Source organism: Lissotriton helveticus, chromosome 3_1 (assembly GCF_964261635.1).
Source record: "Lissotriton helveticus chromosome 3_1, aLisHel1.1, whole genome shotgun sequence".
Classification (NCBI taxonomy): Eukaryota; Metazoa; Chordata; class Amphibia; order Caudata; family Salamandridae; genus Lissotriton; species Lissotriton helveticus.
Genome location: NC_136061.1, coordinates 1,167,702,409 through 1,167,717,809, shown reverse-complemented (window position 1 = coordinate 1,167,717,809; position 15,401 = coordinate 1,167,702,409). Strand labels below are relative to the sequence as shown.

General features: G+C 52.4%; 1 protein-coding gene across 10 annotated transcripts in view; it reads left to right on the top strand.

Moving 5' to 3' along the window:
* The first annotated feature begins 790 nt into the window (after positions 1 to 790).
* Positions 791 to 15,401, top strand: part of R3HDM1 (R3H domain containing 1) — a 536,983-nt gene continuing 522,372 nt past the window's right edge. For all 10 annotated transcript variants that reach the window (XM_078681804.1, XM_078681797.1, XM_078681794.1 and 7 more), the window contains exon 1: positions 791 to 927. The gene's annotated coding sequence lies outside the window, so the exon portion shown is untranslated. The remainder of the gene's footprint in view (positions 928 to 15,401) is intronic.

The following is a 15,401-nucleotide window of genomic DNA, read 5'->3' as shown; positions in this document are numbered from 1 at the left end:
TCTTCGGTGTGTCACCCTGGGAGCTTTCTTCCAGGAGGCTCAGTATTCTAGCTACCTCAGAAGGATTTACACTGATAAAGGCAGCTCTCGCAGTGAAAGATGATCCTAATGGAGTGGCCCCAACCGTAGGGGGGTTCTCCTTGCTCCTTAGGAAGGCTGCGCCGCTTTAGGATAATTAAGGAGAGGTCTTGGAACAGCATAGCCTTGTGTCCTCAGAAAGTTAGTGTTCGGGCCTCCCTAGCTTTTTTTGATAATCTCCTCCTTTATCCAAAAATAGTGAACACAGACCAGTATGTCTGGAGGCCACGCAGCATCCTTACCAGGTCGGTTGACCTAATGTACTCTGTCCATCTGGATGTTTGCCGGATCCTTCTGACCAAGATATGTAAAAACAAAGCAGACACGTAGCCGGCTACGTCTGACCTCTCCGCGCCAGTAGGGATTCCTGTAATTATGATATTGTTCTGAATGTTGGACATCCTGGGGACAGCAGTAGTAAATTATAGCGCTCGTTCTGTGAAAAATGTCAGGAAAGTGCAATTGGATATAATCTGGTCCTTAGATGCGCAGATGGAAGTGACACACTGTGCACTTATAATCTCCAAAATGTTGTTAGGTCTACTGCCTCCTTTTTCATAGGTATATGTTTTATCTTGAAATGTGTTGTGAACTAATTTTTCTTTAGTGTCCGCTTTATTAATGGCATTTTCTCTTGCAGGCGTTTGAAAGGCATGTTATACCTGATAAAGGGCAATCTTGTTCAACCCAGAACTCTGCACTGGTGACAAGGACATGGGACGCCTCCTGCCAGGTTCCAGATGGTTCTTTGCAACTGACACCCTGGTCTACCACTGTGAAAAAGGCCCTTGGGTTAATTTATTTTATCTTCGTGGGACTCCACAAGCACATCACTGTAGAATACTTCAGGTAATTGTTTTGTGTTGAATCCTAAATCCAAGGTGATGTAATGGTTGAAGAATACATTAACATACAATGCTTAGTTTGTACTTCATAGCCCTTCACATTTGAGTGAGTCTGTAGTTTCAGCTGTATTCCCCTTACCTACTCTTCTCATCTTTACCCATCATAATAACCTGAATCATTTGGAAAAAGGATGGTACTGAGTGATTAACCGTAGAGTAAACTTTTTGAAGTATAGTGTATGGCTCTGTCCTGTATTTTAAATGTATGCAACCAGTTCAAGTCTGTAGGGCTCTTATGTTTGATCGATGTCTGGATCTATATTTTTAAGTTAAGTTCTTGGATTTCTTTCTACTCTGAGCTGGCCAGTGTTGCATCTGTAGGTCCACCTATTGCCAGTGCAAGGTCAACATTTTGTTCTCTGTAGCTGGATATGGAAAAGACTCCACTATTTGCTCAGCTGCGATTTACTGAAACTGCATATGTATTTTCCTCACACAATCTTAAATTGTAAAACTGTGGTGCCAGTCTGAGTACGTTTATAGTTTGATTTGGCATTCTCTTGCAACCTGGCGGTGTTCACAGCTCACCTCAGTGTCTTCTGCTTCCTACAAAATTTATAGAGATACATAGATTGCTTTTATACAGAATTGTATAGCGTCTCAACAAAGGACCTAAGTCACTCTGGAAACCACAAGAAAAATCATCTGCACAATGGAAAGTGGGGATTGGCTAAATAAGGGCTGTAGTGTCCCTGCTCTTCTATTCTAAATATGCTTCTTCATTTGACTCAGTTTTTCTAGTGTTGGTGTTTTACCCTTTGAGGCCAGGTAATGAGAATATCTAGCACTCCTGCTGGGCTATACTGACCCCTGATAGCAAAAGACCATTTTTAGGGAAACCACAATTACAACACAGTCTGAACCATGCATGCAACAACAAACGTTTTTCAGCGCATGCATATTTACAATGCATGCCTTTACCACGCAGTTTTTTACCACAACCTGTCTTTACAATGCATGACATTACCACGCAAAATGTAAGTATAAAGTTATGTTTTCTATGTATATATGTATGTGTATGTATATATATGTATGTGTATGTATATATATGTATATATATGTATATATATATATATATGTGTGTGTGTGTATATATATATATATGTGTGTGTATATATATGTGTGTATATATATATCATATAACTGAATTTTATAGTTCGGCTCAGATTTCACTCGTACAAAACGGGTTATAGTCAACTGAGGTATGTGTATGTATATGTATATATATATATATATCATATAACTGAATTTTATAGTTCGGCTCAGATTTCACTCGTACAAAACGGGTTATAGTCAACTAAGGTAACTATAATTTGCACCCCCGCAATGCATTGCTTATGATCTCACATATTACATCACTCATGTTTATAAGCTTGTAAAGCGCTCGAATGCCGAGGTGTCTTGGCGCTATGTTGTGTGGAAGGAAAAGACTGAAAGAAGGGGACTTAAATGGCTGTAAACAGCCGGGTCTTTAGGCTCCTTCTGAAAAGCTGAAGGTTCGGTTGAGTCTTCAGGGGGAGTGGCATCGTGTTCCAAAGTTTGGAGTGGCAGTGTGTGATTGCTCTGCTGCCTCATCTCGCCCGCTTAACCTTATTGATGTTAACGAGACCGTGGTGGGGGTATAAAATGTAAAAAGAGCTTGGAGATCCTCCGCACCGCCACCATGAATAGCTTTATGTACCAAGGTCAGTGCCTTAAACTTGATGCGCTTTTTGATAGGCAGTCAGTGTAGGGTTTTTATGCCGGCAGAGGTTGACTGGCCTCTAGGGATGCCCAGTAGGAGTCTTGCTGCAGCATTTTGCAGAGACTGCAACTTTTGTAGCTGATACTTGTCAATTCCCAGAAACAGGGCATTACAGTAGTCCAGTTTCAATAGAAAGAGGGCCACCATCACCGTCTTTTGGAGATCTTTTGGAATATAAGGAAATGTTTTCAAAAGATAAAAACACACAGAGGTCAGGTTGTTTATCTGTAGGCCAAAATTCAGTTGGGTGTCAAAAATGATGCCCAGATTTCTAACTTTTCTACTGGGGAAGGGCAGTCTCCAGCCTCCATGGGCCACCAGGTTCAGTTCCATAGGGGTTTACCCGGCCCGAACTCCATCACCTCCGTTTTATTGGTGTTTCTTTTTAGGTGGTTTTGTCTCATCCAGGCCATAATCTCGGAAAGGCAGATGTAAAAACTGGCTGCTGTGGTCTCTGGCCGGTCGTTTATAGAGATAACAAGTTGGGTATCATCGGCGTATGAGACCAGAGCAAAGCCATGCCTTCTAACGAGATTGGCCAGTGGGGTGACGTACAGGTTGAACAAAGTAGGGGAAAGGGCAGAACCCTGCGGAACACCACATGGGAGAGTGAACCTCTCAGATTTAAGGTCGTTCCAGAACAGCCTCTGCTCTCTGGCTTCTAAGAAGGACAGGAGGTCGAGAGTGGCCACCCTATCCCTATGTCTCCCAGTCGCTGCACCAGAATGATATAATTCACGGTATCAAATGTGGCTGAGAGATCAAGGAGCACGAGGACCGCACTCCCTCCCCCACCCACCACCCTGCAGATCTTTTCTTTTTTTTGAAAATCTGTTTATTAGCAGGATAGGTAGAGCAGTCATAAAGTACCATCAATATATTACAAAGATCAGATTAAGGCAGCTCCGTCATGCACGGCAATATTGCGAACAGTATACATTTTGATTTTCGTTGAGTTTCTAGGAAATCAAACAATCCCTTCTAGATTTATATCCCACCCTCCACCCCCATAACAGACCCACCCTAGACACTCCTATTGAACGCATATACACAGTAGTAAGTACCAGGGCGCCCCCAATCGATAGAACAATTCAAGGATGCATAGATTTGCATATTACACAACTAGACAGTGGCATAAGCAACAGTATCACAGGGTATCTCATATCATAGTTCAGTGCAATATGGTCATGAGGGGTTCATGGGGGACCCTCAACAGCTATACTCAACACAGGTTACGATATTGAGATATCAGACTCTTCATCACTCCCTGTCTCAAACCTCCCTAGGATAGTAAACCAGTCTAAGGAGATCGGTGTTTTCCTGATGCCTCTACGTTCTTCGCGTTGCAGCGCTGCGCCCTCCGCCCTGCCCCAGCGTAACATTTCCGCTTTCCACAACTCAGGATCAGGTGGCTTGGGAGACTTCCACCTCATCGTGATGGCACGCTTCGCAAGCAACACTGCAATATCAGTAAAACGTGCTGCTACGCCTCTCCTACGTGCCGTCGGACCCAGCCCCAGAAGTGCGTGTTCCATGGTGAGTGGCCGCATCAATGCACCCGCGTCCGCGAGTGTGCCAGCAATATTAGTCCAGAAATAACCCAATTTAGGGCAGCTCCATAACATATGTGTCAGTGACGCATCATCCAAAGCACATCTAGGGCAGGTGTCAGCGGCATTGGGAAACATTGCATGTAAACGGTGCGGCGTTAAGTACGCCCTATGCAGGACCATTAGTTGGATGAATTTAAATTTGGAGTTTCGGGCCACCTTTTTGGGAAATTGAAGGATCCTCTCCCATTCCTTGTCTCGGAATGGCCTCCCCACATCTCCCTCCCATTTGGTCCTGAGAGGCGAAAGTGAAACCGCTCGTCCCGCTCTAATGCTAGCAGTGAGCCATTTTGTCAGGTGACTTCCCGTTCCCATAAGGTACTGCATTGTCAGCAAGGGGTTGGTGGGTGGTTCTGCCCCTCCAGGTGCCCATTTCCCTAGTACGTAGCGGCAGTTGCTAGCATGCATTAGGAACAAACCCCCAGGTATGCCATGCGCGGTCCTGAGGTCTTCAAATGACAGCATCCGCCCCTCAGCAAAGAGGTCTCCTACGTGTGTCACACCTGCGTCATGCCAGCGCACTAGTTTGTGTGCCGTGAGTGGACCCAACCCCAAGGGCAGTCCTAGCAGTGGAATTGTGGGGGCGTAGGTTGATAGAGGGGTCGTGTATCTCACCGCCTTCCGCCAGTACAGCACTGCAAGTCGGAGAAGCGGCGGGGCATCGCTCGCCAGTTCCGAGCGGGGCAGGAGCAGGACATGTATTCTCCCCTTATTGCGATCGGTTTCCACCATGTTAATCTCATGGAGGTTTCTGCCAGCAAGCCAGTAGGCCAGCCACTGCAGTTGACATGCAAAGTTGTAGGCCCTGAAGTCTGGTACTCCCATACCCCCGGCACTGGTTGCGAGTTGCAACTTAGCGAGGCCTATGCGCCTCCGCCCTTGTCCCCATATGAGTTCCGTGAGAAGTGTGTCAAGCGTCTTAAACGTCGTGGCAGGGATCAGGAACGGTAAATTTGTAAAGAAGTAAAGGAGACGGGGAAGCATCACCATCTTGGAGATGGCGATCCTGCCAGCCACCGAGAGAGGGAGAGACAGCCAGAACTGTATCTGGGATTTTAGTGTCCTCATAGCCCTTCCAAGGTTGCCGTCAAGCATCATTGCGGCATCCCTGTAAACCTGTATCCCGCGGTATCGGAAGGTAGTATCCGCCGTCTGAAACGTATGTGGCGCAAAGGGCAGTGGCGCAGTTGGGGCAGCGGTGACAAAGGTAAACCCGTAGGACTTAGGCTCGCTTATGGTGAGGCCAGACAACGCTCTAAAGTCCTCAAATATAGAAGGGATAGGGTCCAGGTCGCCTCTCAGGTTATGCAGGTACAAGATAATATCGTCAGCATAGGCGGACACTATATGTGTTGTCTCACCCCTCAAAATTCCACGGTGGGGGGCCACAGTCCGTAGTTTACAGAGCAGGGGTTCGAGCGCTAGAATGAAGAGGAGCGGGGAGAGGGGGCAACCTTGTCTCGTGCCTCTTGCTATAGCTATGGGACCCGAGATGTACCCGGATGTGCGCACCCGAGCCGTGGGGAGTGTATAGCAGCCGGACCCACGCTATGTATTCTTTAGGAATTCCGAATCTCTCGAACGCAGCGAACATGTAATCCCATCTGAGGGAATCGAAAGCCTGCTTCAGGTCTAACGAGATGCATCCCTCCGAACCTAGGTCCATCGGGTCTCGCAGCATCAGCTGGGCCAAGCGTCTAAGATTCATGGCCGTGCTCCTGCCCGGCACAAAGCCGCACTGGTCAGGGTGAATCAAATGCGGTATGTATTGTGCCAGTCTCGTCGCTAGTACTTTACTCAGTATCTTGTAATCGGTGTTAAGTAGGGATAAGGGTCTGTAGCTAGCAAGCTGCAGCCCATCCTTACCCGGCTTCAATAGGGAGGTAATCAAAGCCTGGAGGGAGGACTGTGGTAAGCAGTTGGTCCGTAGCGCCTCCAAATAAGGGCATGGAGGCGCGGGGCCAACAGATCCAAGAATACGGCATAGAACTCGGACGGCAAGCCGTCCGTCCCAGGGGTTTTGTTTCCCGGGAGTGCGTGCATTGCCTGCCTAATCTCCGCGACAGAAATAGTACGCTTTAGATCGTCGCAATGCCTGTCAGTGAGTTTGGGCAACTCGAGGTCCCTCATGAAATCCTCAAATGCAGTTTGTGAGAGGCCGCTATGAGGGCTGTAAAGCGTGATGTAATAGTCCTTAAACGCGGCGTTGATCCCTGCTTGAGTCGAAACTAGTATGTCATCCTGGTCTAGTACTTCTAGGATGGGATGGTGAATTGGGGAGTTGCGTAAGATACGTGCCAGTAGCGCACCCGCTCTATCTGCTTGTGTGTGCTGTCTCAGTGTGTACTCCCTGTAGTCCAACAATCTCAAGTCTTCTAGTAGTTCCGCGTGCTTTATATGGGCATCCTGCAGTGGTGTGAAGTGCGTGTTCGTGCCCGCCGCCTCACATTCCAGGGTTGCTAGTCTACCCTCCACATCTCTCAGATCTGCAATGATGGCTCTTCTCATGCCCACCTTAGTGGCCATTGCTTCCCCCCTGATGAATACTTTAAAGGGGTCCCATTCCAATTGTCGGGAGCTGGCAGTGTCAGTGTTTGTGGCAAAATAACCCTCAATGGCATCCGTCATAGTGGACTTGAAGACCACATCTTCCAGGAGCTCTGTGGGTAATCTCCAGGTCGGTATTGGGGTCGACTGTCGGCCCCATTGCCAGGTCAGTTCAACTGGATTGTGGTCAGACAGGGTCTTTCACATGTGCTGGGCTTGAATAACCGATCCTAGCAAGGAACGGGAGCAGAAAATTCGGTCTATCCTGGTGTGAAGTCTGTGTGGGGGGGAGTAAAAGGTATATTCCCTGTCCTGTGGATGTGTACTGCGCCAAGTATCTGCTAGGTCCCATCCCTCTGCCCATTGTGTCAGTGCATCCGCCTGTCGCCTGCTCTCCCTGGCATGTAGGGGGGGGTGTGACCTGTCCAGAGCAATATCCAATACAGCATTAAAATCCCTGCCCACCACCCAGCAGTGCTCTGCCCAATCCACAATGACCCTGTTGATATTGATTAAAAAATCAGGTTGTCCCGAGTTCGGGGAATACACACATCCAAGCACAACAGCAGTCCCATCTAGTAACCCCCTTACAAACACATATCTACCCTCCTTATCTATTCTTTGCTCCAGTGGCTTAAAGGGGACAGAATTACGGAGCCAAACAGCGGCCCCCCTAGAGAATGCAGAATAGGACGTGGCGAAAAGTTGGCCTTTCCACTTCTTATGCAGTTTCAAACTTTCATCACAGTTCAGGTGGGTCTCTTGCAGGCAGGCCATCATGACGCCCCTGCGGTTCAGTTGGGCGAGTATCCTGTGCCGCTTGTGAACCGAGCCCATACCCCGCACATTCCAGGTGCACAAACTATACACATTAAGTGGCCCCATGTCCGGTCATGTAGTGTGATAAAAATGAATATGTGGGTGCACGCGCCTGGTACTTCGTATTGCAGAGGAGGAGTGTCAAACAAACAGTTGATCCCTGAATGCTAAGGTCCCTAGGCCAACGGGCCCAAGGTCCTAACCACGATGCCCAACAGGGGCAAAAGTCAAACAGTTCCATGTGCCTGCGGTGGGGGGCGCAGACTACTATCGCCGTATCTGTACTGGCCTGCGGTGATGTGGCAGCCCTTATTAAAGTAATCCCTTAAGCAACCCACCCGAGGGCAAGGAATAATACAGTCAATACGTTACCACCTGGAGTGCGGTCACTATGAAGATGTTAAAAGTCTTCTGCCGTCTGTGCCGTGATCTTTGGGAAGAGTTGAACGCTGCTCGCTGACCCCGACACCTCGGTAGGCGTGTCGGAGTTGCTAAGCAGGTCTCTAGGTGTGCCCGCATCGTGGGTGGCTAGCGCCTCTTTCGTCAGTTGCAGCACAGGTGAGGGGTCCGCTGGATGGTCCGCAGTAGCTGCAGCTGCTGGCGACGTCCTCTGCGGTGGGGCCTGTCCAGTGTCCGACTCGGTATTTCGCCGATCAGAATGAGGCCTGCGGCCTTTCCCCCTAGTGGCCAGAAAAGGGTCCTGTGAGGACGGCGGAGTCAATGTCACTTCCATCCACTCAGCTGCCTCCTCCGGCGAGTCAAAGAAGTATGATTTGTTACTGTGCAGTACCTTAAGGCGTGCAGGGAACAGAAGGGCGTACTTTAAGTCTCTCTCACGCAACTTGCGTTTCACTCCTAAAAAGGTGGATCTGGCACGCTGGACCGTGGGCGTGAAGTCAGGATACACGGAAATGTTTTTGTCTTCATAGCGAATCGGTGCCTTCTCTCGGGCCACACGTAGCACAGTGTCGCGGTCTTTGTAGTGGAGGAGGCGTGCGATCAAAGGACGCGTGGGCGCTCCGGGCTGCGGTGGTTTGGACGGTATCCTATGTGCCCTCTCCACGCTGTACAGGGGGGTAAGATCCTGCGGACCTACCAGTTGACGGAGCCAGTCTTCTACAAACTGGGTGGGGTTCCTCCCCTCGCTGCGTTCCGGAATGCCTAAAATGCGGACGTTATTGCGGCGGGCGCGTCCTTCCGCATCGTCCACCTTGTCCCACAAGTGCTTGAGCTGTTTCTCTACGCCCTCCAGTTTCGTAGAGTGTTCCGTTTGTTGGGGTATAAGGTCATTCAATGCAAGTTTCTGTTCGGAGACTCTCTCTGCAAGTTTATTGTGGTCAGCTCGAAGCAAAGAGAGACCCGTCGCCATATTGTCGATACGCGTTTCTAGCGCCTCCCTCGTGGCTCGGATTTCGTTGAGGATGAGATCTAGTTTGGCGTCCTGGGACTCCTTCCCAGTCGGCGGTATGACATCCATGTTTGAGGAGGAAAGAGGGTCCTCTGATCCGGTGGAGTGCATGTCCGTCGATACACCGGGGTCTTGACCTCTGCCCCTGTGTCGTCCCATCGACCTAGTATGCAGAGCGGCGTTGGGTGTTCGCGTGTCCGTCCTCCGATGGTAAGGCTCTCAGGGCACCGCTTTGTGTACCGTGGAACCCAACGTGGTCACCAGTATCCCAGTATGAAAGGCAGTAGGAGAGGTGTCCCCCCGTCGACAGACAGGGTCAGCGCGCTGCAGGAGAAGCGGCACACCCGGTCCGTGCGCCGTTGTACTATGGGGAACCCCTTAAGTAGTTGCCGCAGTGGACCCGTAGCAGCGGTAGATCCGAGTAAGTGGCTGCAGGAGAGGGGGGGGGGGGCGAACGCCAAGGGCTGAGCAGTGTTATGGCGCCTCACACCTGCCCCAGCGACGGCGGCCCTCTCAGTCAGTAGTGTGCCACGCGGGTATCCACGTATCTGGGCCTTCCCACACTGTTCCGAGTCCCCAGTGGTAGTGCGGCTGCAATTGGCGTGCAAGCGCTGCGTCTCTCCCTCAGCTCAGTTTCTCCCCTATCGTCCCCAAGGGACCGCTGGTGGTGTCGATGTCCTCCGCGTCGGTCAGGGGGCAGGTGGAATGGCGCCCGTGTCGTCACCTCAGTGTCAAGGCCCGCCGGCCGCCGCCCACGGCCCACGCAGCCACCGCAGCGCTAGGACCCAAGCGACCCCTCTCCAGTCCGCTCAGCAGTCTCACACGCCGTCCGCAGGCGCCCTCGCAGCGGGACAGATGGCGTAGCGCGGCTCGGCACCTCACCAGCCCAAGTCGGGCAATCCGGACAGGGCGGGTCACAGTTGTCCCCTCGGGGGCCGGGGAGTCTACCCGGGGAGTACAGGAGGAGTTGCCGGTCTTCCGATTGCCGCGGGTACTGGTCCGTGCCCCTACGCCCCTCCGGTGTCTCAGTGGCGGCTCGCCGGAAGTCAGCGATGTGCGGGTCTCGGGCCAATCGAGGCCGCGGCTTCTCCTTGGGTGTTAGGCCTCAGCGGTCATCGCAGCCCATCGAGGCGGCAGGCGGCGTCTGAGGAGGCCAGCGAGTCGCCACTGACCGCCACTCGTCCGCCTCAGGTGAAGGCCAAAGATTGGGGTGGTTGCAGGCAGGGTATGCAGGATCAAGAGCGAGTATGGAAGGGCTAGAGACGGAGCTGCAGCGCTACACGTCCGCCATGTACGGCTCTTGGCCACGCCCCCCACCCTGCAGATCTTTTCTATGGCAAGGATTAAAGCAGATTCGGTAGTGTGATGTGAACGGAAACCGTGTTGAGAGACATCCAATAGTCCATTTTCGTCCAGATGTTTAGTCAGAGCAGTGTTTAGATATTTCTGCAGGACTTTGGCCGCCATTGGCAGGCCCGCGATAGGTCGATAGTTGTTAGTGTCAGTGGGGTCTAAACTGGGCTTTTTTAGTAGAGGAGTGATAGATGCTGTCTTCCAGATTGTTGGATAGCAACCGGATGTTATAGTTTGGTTCTGTAGTAGGGGATCTCTGTGTATAGTCATAATCTAGTGAATAGTCCCGCCCATGTGCGTGGACCCCGGAGCAATCAAAAATAATCTCTTACAGTGTCAAAAAATGCAGAAAATGCATAGACACTTAAGAGAGAATTTAAAGACAGATAATGCAGCCAAAAAGGCTACACTGTCCAGTACTTCAACTAGAAATTCCACCATAAAATCCACAAAACAGCAAAGCCTGTACAGATTTCCCTTGCTTAACAGCAAAATCCCTCAGGAATGATAGAGAGAAGAACCTGGACAGACAAGCCCCATAGGCTGCCATTATGTGGCTTAATTAGGATACTGTGCCTTTAAGGAACCTTCCAGAACCTTCTCTCAGTATCCCAGAATGCATTGCAGGTCCAACTTAGCCTCAGTTCTTTTTTCCGGCTCCTGCAAGCAGGACCCTGGAGCATTGAGCTCTCCCTTTTCAAGGGTTTTTGTTAGTGTTTTACACTGATTTCGATTTTTGGTACTTTTAAAGTACTTTGGTGACTTTCTTTCTGTGTTTCTGCACTCTTTTTTGTCCATAATGCCTGCATTATTCGACAAATGCCCTGAGTGCTCAAGAAAGAAGGCCAGGTCAGACTCCCATGAGGTCTGTATTCTCTGCCTTCCCTCTTCCCACATTCCTGAGGAGTGTGTGATCTGCAGAAGCTTCTCTGGAAGGACCCTGAAGGAGAGGAAGAAGATCAGGCTTCAGGGACTTGAGGAGAGAAAGTTGAAGGCACGAGGTGGGTCAGGAGGGGCTCCTTCTACCCATGCTGAGGCCTCTGGGGGGCTCCCCAGGGGCAGGAAGACCAGCCCTCGCCCAAGGTCTCCGTCTGGGTCAGTTGCGCTGACCACGACGTCGAGGGGACGGTCAACGGCCAGTTCCAGGTCTCCCCAGGGCTCTGGGTCGAGAAAACGTCGCCCGTCGACGTCGAGGAACGTGTTCCGGCCGCCGTCGAAGCCGGTGTCGATATCCTCGTCGTCGCTGTCGGCGTCGAGTGGTCGACATCGGAGGGCCCGGCGTCGGCGCTCGCCGTCGAGGCGACACCGCCGTTCGCCGTCGAGGACATCGTCGTCGAGGGGATCCTCGTCGTCGAGGTCGCCGTCGAGACGGAAGGCGTCTCCGGCGCCGAAGAGGTCGACGTCGAAGCATTCCAAAAGACCGACGTCGAGACGGTCTAGGAGATCGACGTCGAGAAGGTCAGAGAGGTCGACGTCGAGAAGGTCCAAAGTGTCGACGTCGAAGCGATCCAAGAAGTCGACGTCGAGGCCGGCGAAGAGGTCGAGGTCGCCGTCGAGGCACCATCGCCCGTCGTCGAGGTTCCGTGGCTCGTCGATCTGGTCGGGGTCGACGTCGAGACGGAGACACGGTTCGACGTCGAGAAGTGTGATTCGGTCGACGCCGAAGGACCGTTCGACGTCGAGGGGACATCGGTCGTCGTCTGGACACCGGTCTTCAACGTCTGGAGGTCCTAAGGACAGGCCCAGGACTGTGGGGGGCTCCCCACGCTCCGGAAGAGATGGTGGCTCGCCGGGAACGGCGCATTCCGGGGTGGATACTCCGATGAAGCCTTCTACGCCTCCTCCGCGGCCGGCTGTGCCGAAGGGCCCGCCTCCGAAGGCCCCTACCCCACCTCCGAAGCCGGCTCCGCAGAAACCGCGTCCGGTTGCTCCTCCACCCCCGGTCCAACCGAGGGCGGTGTCGATGCCTAAGTTTCCGACGCCTCCGAAGAAGACTCCTAAGAAGCCTAGGACTCCTGACCCTGGGAGGCCGAAGGAGCGCCCGAGGCCCAAGAGGTCTAGGTCTCGCTCGGGGAGACGGGACAGATCAAGGAGTGGCCGTGGATCTTCCTCACGATCCAGGCGTCATCACAAGAGACGTCGGTCCAGGTCACGTTCTCCATCTGGGACCCGTTCCTACTCGCCCACGCTGTCCGATTCGCCGGAGACTAGGGTGTCTCCGATAGACGATATAAGCACATTTCAGGAGGTTCTCCTGCGTGGAGCGGCGAAGTTGGGCATTGAAGTTGAAGCACCTACGGCTTCTACCTCGGTGATATTTGAGACATTACACAAAAGGCACTTGTCTCGCCCCCTGTTACCTCTGGTGCCGGGGCTCCTTGAGCCCGCCGAACAGCTATTCCTGACGCCGGCAACGGTGAAGTCTGTACCTTCCAGGATCCTAAAAAAGTACAGGGCTCCGGACTCAGACCCAGCCTTCTTGAGGAAGGACCCGGTACCGGATTCGGTCATCGTGACTGCTGCACGGAAGCTTCATGCCACCTCCCCTGCGTCCACGGTGCCTCCGGACAAGGAGAGCCGTTGGATCGATTCTGCTGGTCGCAAGGCGTGTGGGACATCCGCCTCGTCCATGAAGGCTGCCAGTGACTCGGCTTTGCTGGGACGTTACGACCGGTCCCTGTGGGACTCGATGGAGCAGTTCGCAGACCTTGTCCCTCGAGACCGCAAGGAGGACTTTGTGGAGATCGTCAAGGAGGGGATGCTGGTCTCTAATCAGGCCATCGGCGCCGCAGCGGACATCTCATTGCTGTCCGCGCACGGATATTGCCACGGGATTCACCAGAGACGCCACGCTTGGCTCAGGTTGACGTCCTTGAAACCGGAAGCACAGCAACGCGTGGCGAATCTCCCGTTTTCAGGAGATACCCTCTTCGGGAAACACGCGGATGATGAGATGGCCAGGATGAAGGCCGAAGCGGAGACCCTGACGGCAGTGGGCTTGGAGAAGCCCAAGGAAAAGAAACACTTCCGACAGTACCAACGTCGGTTTGGGTCGCAGGGTCGTGGAAGGGGGCAGTCTGCTGGACAACAACAGCAGCAGCAGCAGCAGCAGTACAGGCGGCCCTTCCAGAAGCGACAGGGTGGTAGAGGTCGTCAACAGTCCTCTACCGCGACCAAGGGCCCGGCCGGGTCCCGTCCCTGAGCTGTTACTTCCCCCTCGTCCGTTACCCGCTCCGGTGGGGGGAAGCGTTCAATTTTTTCTGGCAGAGTGGAGAAAAATTACTCAGGACAAGTGGGTGCTGAATATTGTTTGCAATGGATACAGTCTACGTTTCACCAGCCCTCCTCCATCGATTCCTCCCGTCAGCTCGCAGTATCAACTGCGCGAGCTTCAGGCGGAGGCGGACATTCTGCTAAGGAAAAGGGCGATCGAAGACGTACCTCTGTCTCAAAGAGGAAGAGGTCTTTACTCTCGGTTCTTTCTTGTCCGCAAGAAGGACAAAAACGAGTTCAGGCCCATTCTGGATTTGCGACAGGCAAACAAGTGGATTCGCAGAGAAAAGTTTCGCATGCTGTCGTTGCATCAGATCTACCCTCAGCTGCAACGAGGAGATTGGATGTGTGCCATAGATCTACAGGACGCATACTTCCACGTGCCCATTGCATGCAAACACAGGAAATTTCTGCGCTTTCAAGTCGGCACCAATCATTATCAATACACGGTGCTACCCTTCGGACTGAAGTCTGCACCCAGGACATTCTCAAAATGTATGGCAGTGGTAGCGGCGCACCTGAGGAAGAACAAGGTGTTTGTCTACCCGTACCTGGACGATTGGTTGATCAAAGCCTCCTCCTTCTCGGAAGCTCAAGCACACTTCCAGAAGACGTGCGTTCTCTTGAACAAGCTGGGGTTGCACATCAACATGTCCAAGTCGGTCCCGATTCCGGTACAGTGCATCCAGTACTTGGGGGCCTCCATCGATACGCTGTCAGCAAGCGTGTCTCCTTCGGAAGAGCGACGTTTATCACTCGTTCGGAAGGCTCAGGCTTTCATGGAAACTCCGTCTACGACTGTGAGGACGGTGTCTTCTCTACTGGGATCGATGGCCTCTTGCATCTTTCTCACTCCACACGCACGGCTACAGATGAGACCTCTGCAGGAGTGCTTGGAAGATCAGTGGGACCAGAGGAGAGGTTCTTGGGACGACAGGATACGACTGTCTCTACATGCTCTTCAGTCTCTGAAGTGGTGGTGCTCGAAGGAGAATCTCCTCAGAGGCGTTCCCTTCCACAAGGACATTCCCACACAGACCATCGTGACGGATGCGTCTCTCCAAGGTTGGGGGGCGCATTCCGGAGACCTGCAGATTCAAGGGACGTGGTCCCCGACGGAGTCCACGTACCACATCAATTTCCTGGAACTGAGAGCTGTTCACTTGGCACTGAAGGCCTTTCATCCGTCCTTTCAGACCAACTCTCTGCTTGTTCAGACGGACAACACGACAACGATGTATTACCTCAACAAGCAGGGGGGCTCGAGATCGCGCACTCTGTCGCAGGAGGCACAGGCGATCTGGCACTGGCTTCTGGCTCGAGGACTGTCGATAACGGCCACCCATCTGCCAGGTGTGCAGAATGTTCAGGCAGACGAACTGAGCAGAATCGTGCAGGAAAACCACGAATGGGTCATAAACGACGAAGTACTAGGAGAAGTCTTCGCAAGGTGGGGAACTCCAGACGTAGATCTGTTTGCCACCGCCGAAAACAGCAAATGCCGAGGCTTCGCCTCCAGGTACTACCAGCCGGGGACGCTGGGGAACGCGTTATGGATCAACTGGTCGAACAGCTTTCTGTACGCTTTTCCACCAATTCCCCTGATTCCGGCGGTTCTCATCAAGCTGTCTCAATCCAGGGCGAGGATGATTCTGATTGCCCCG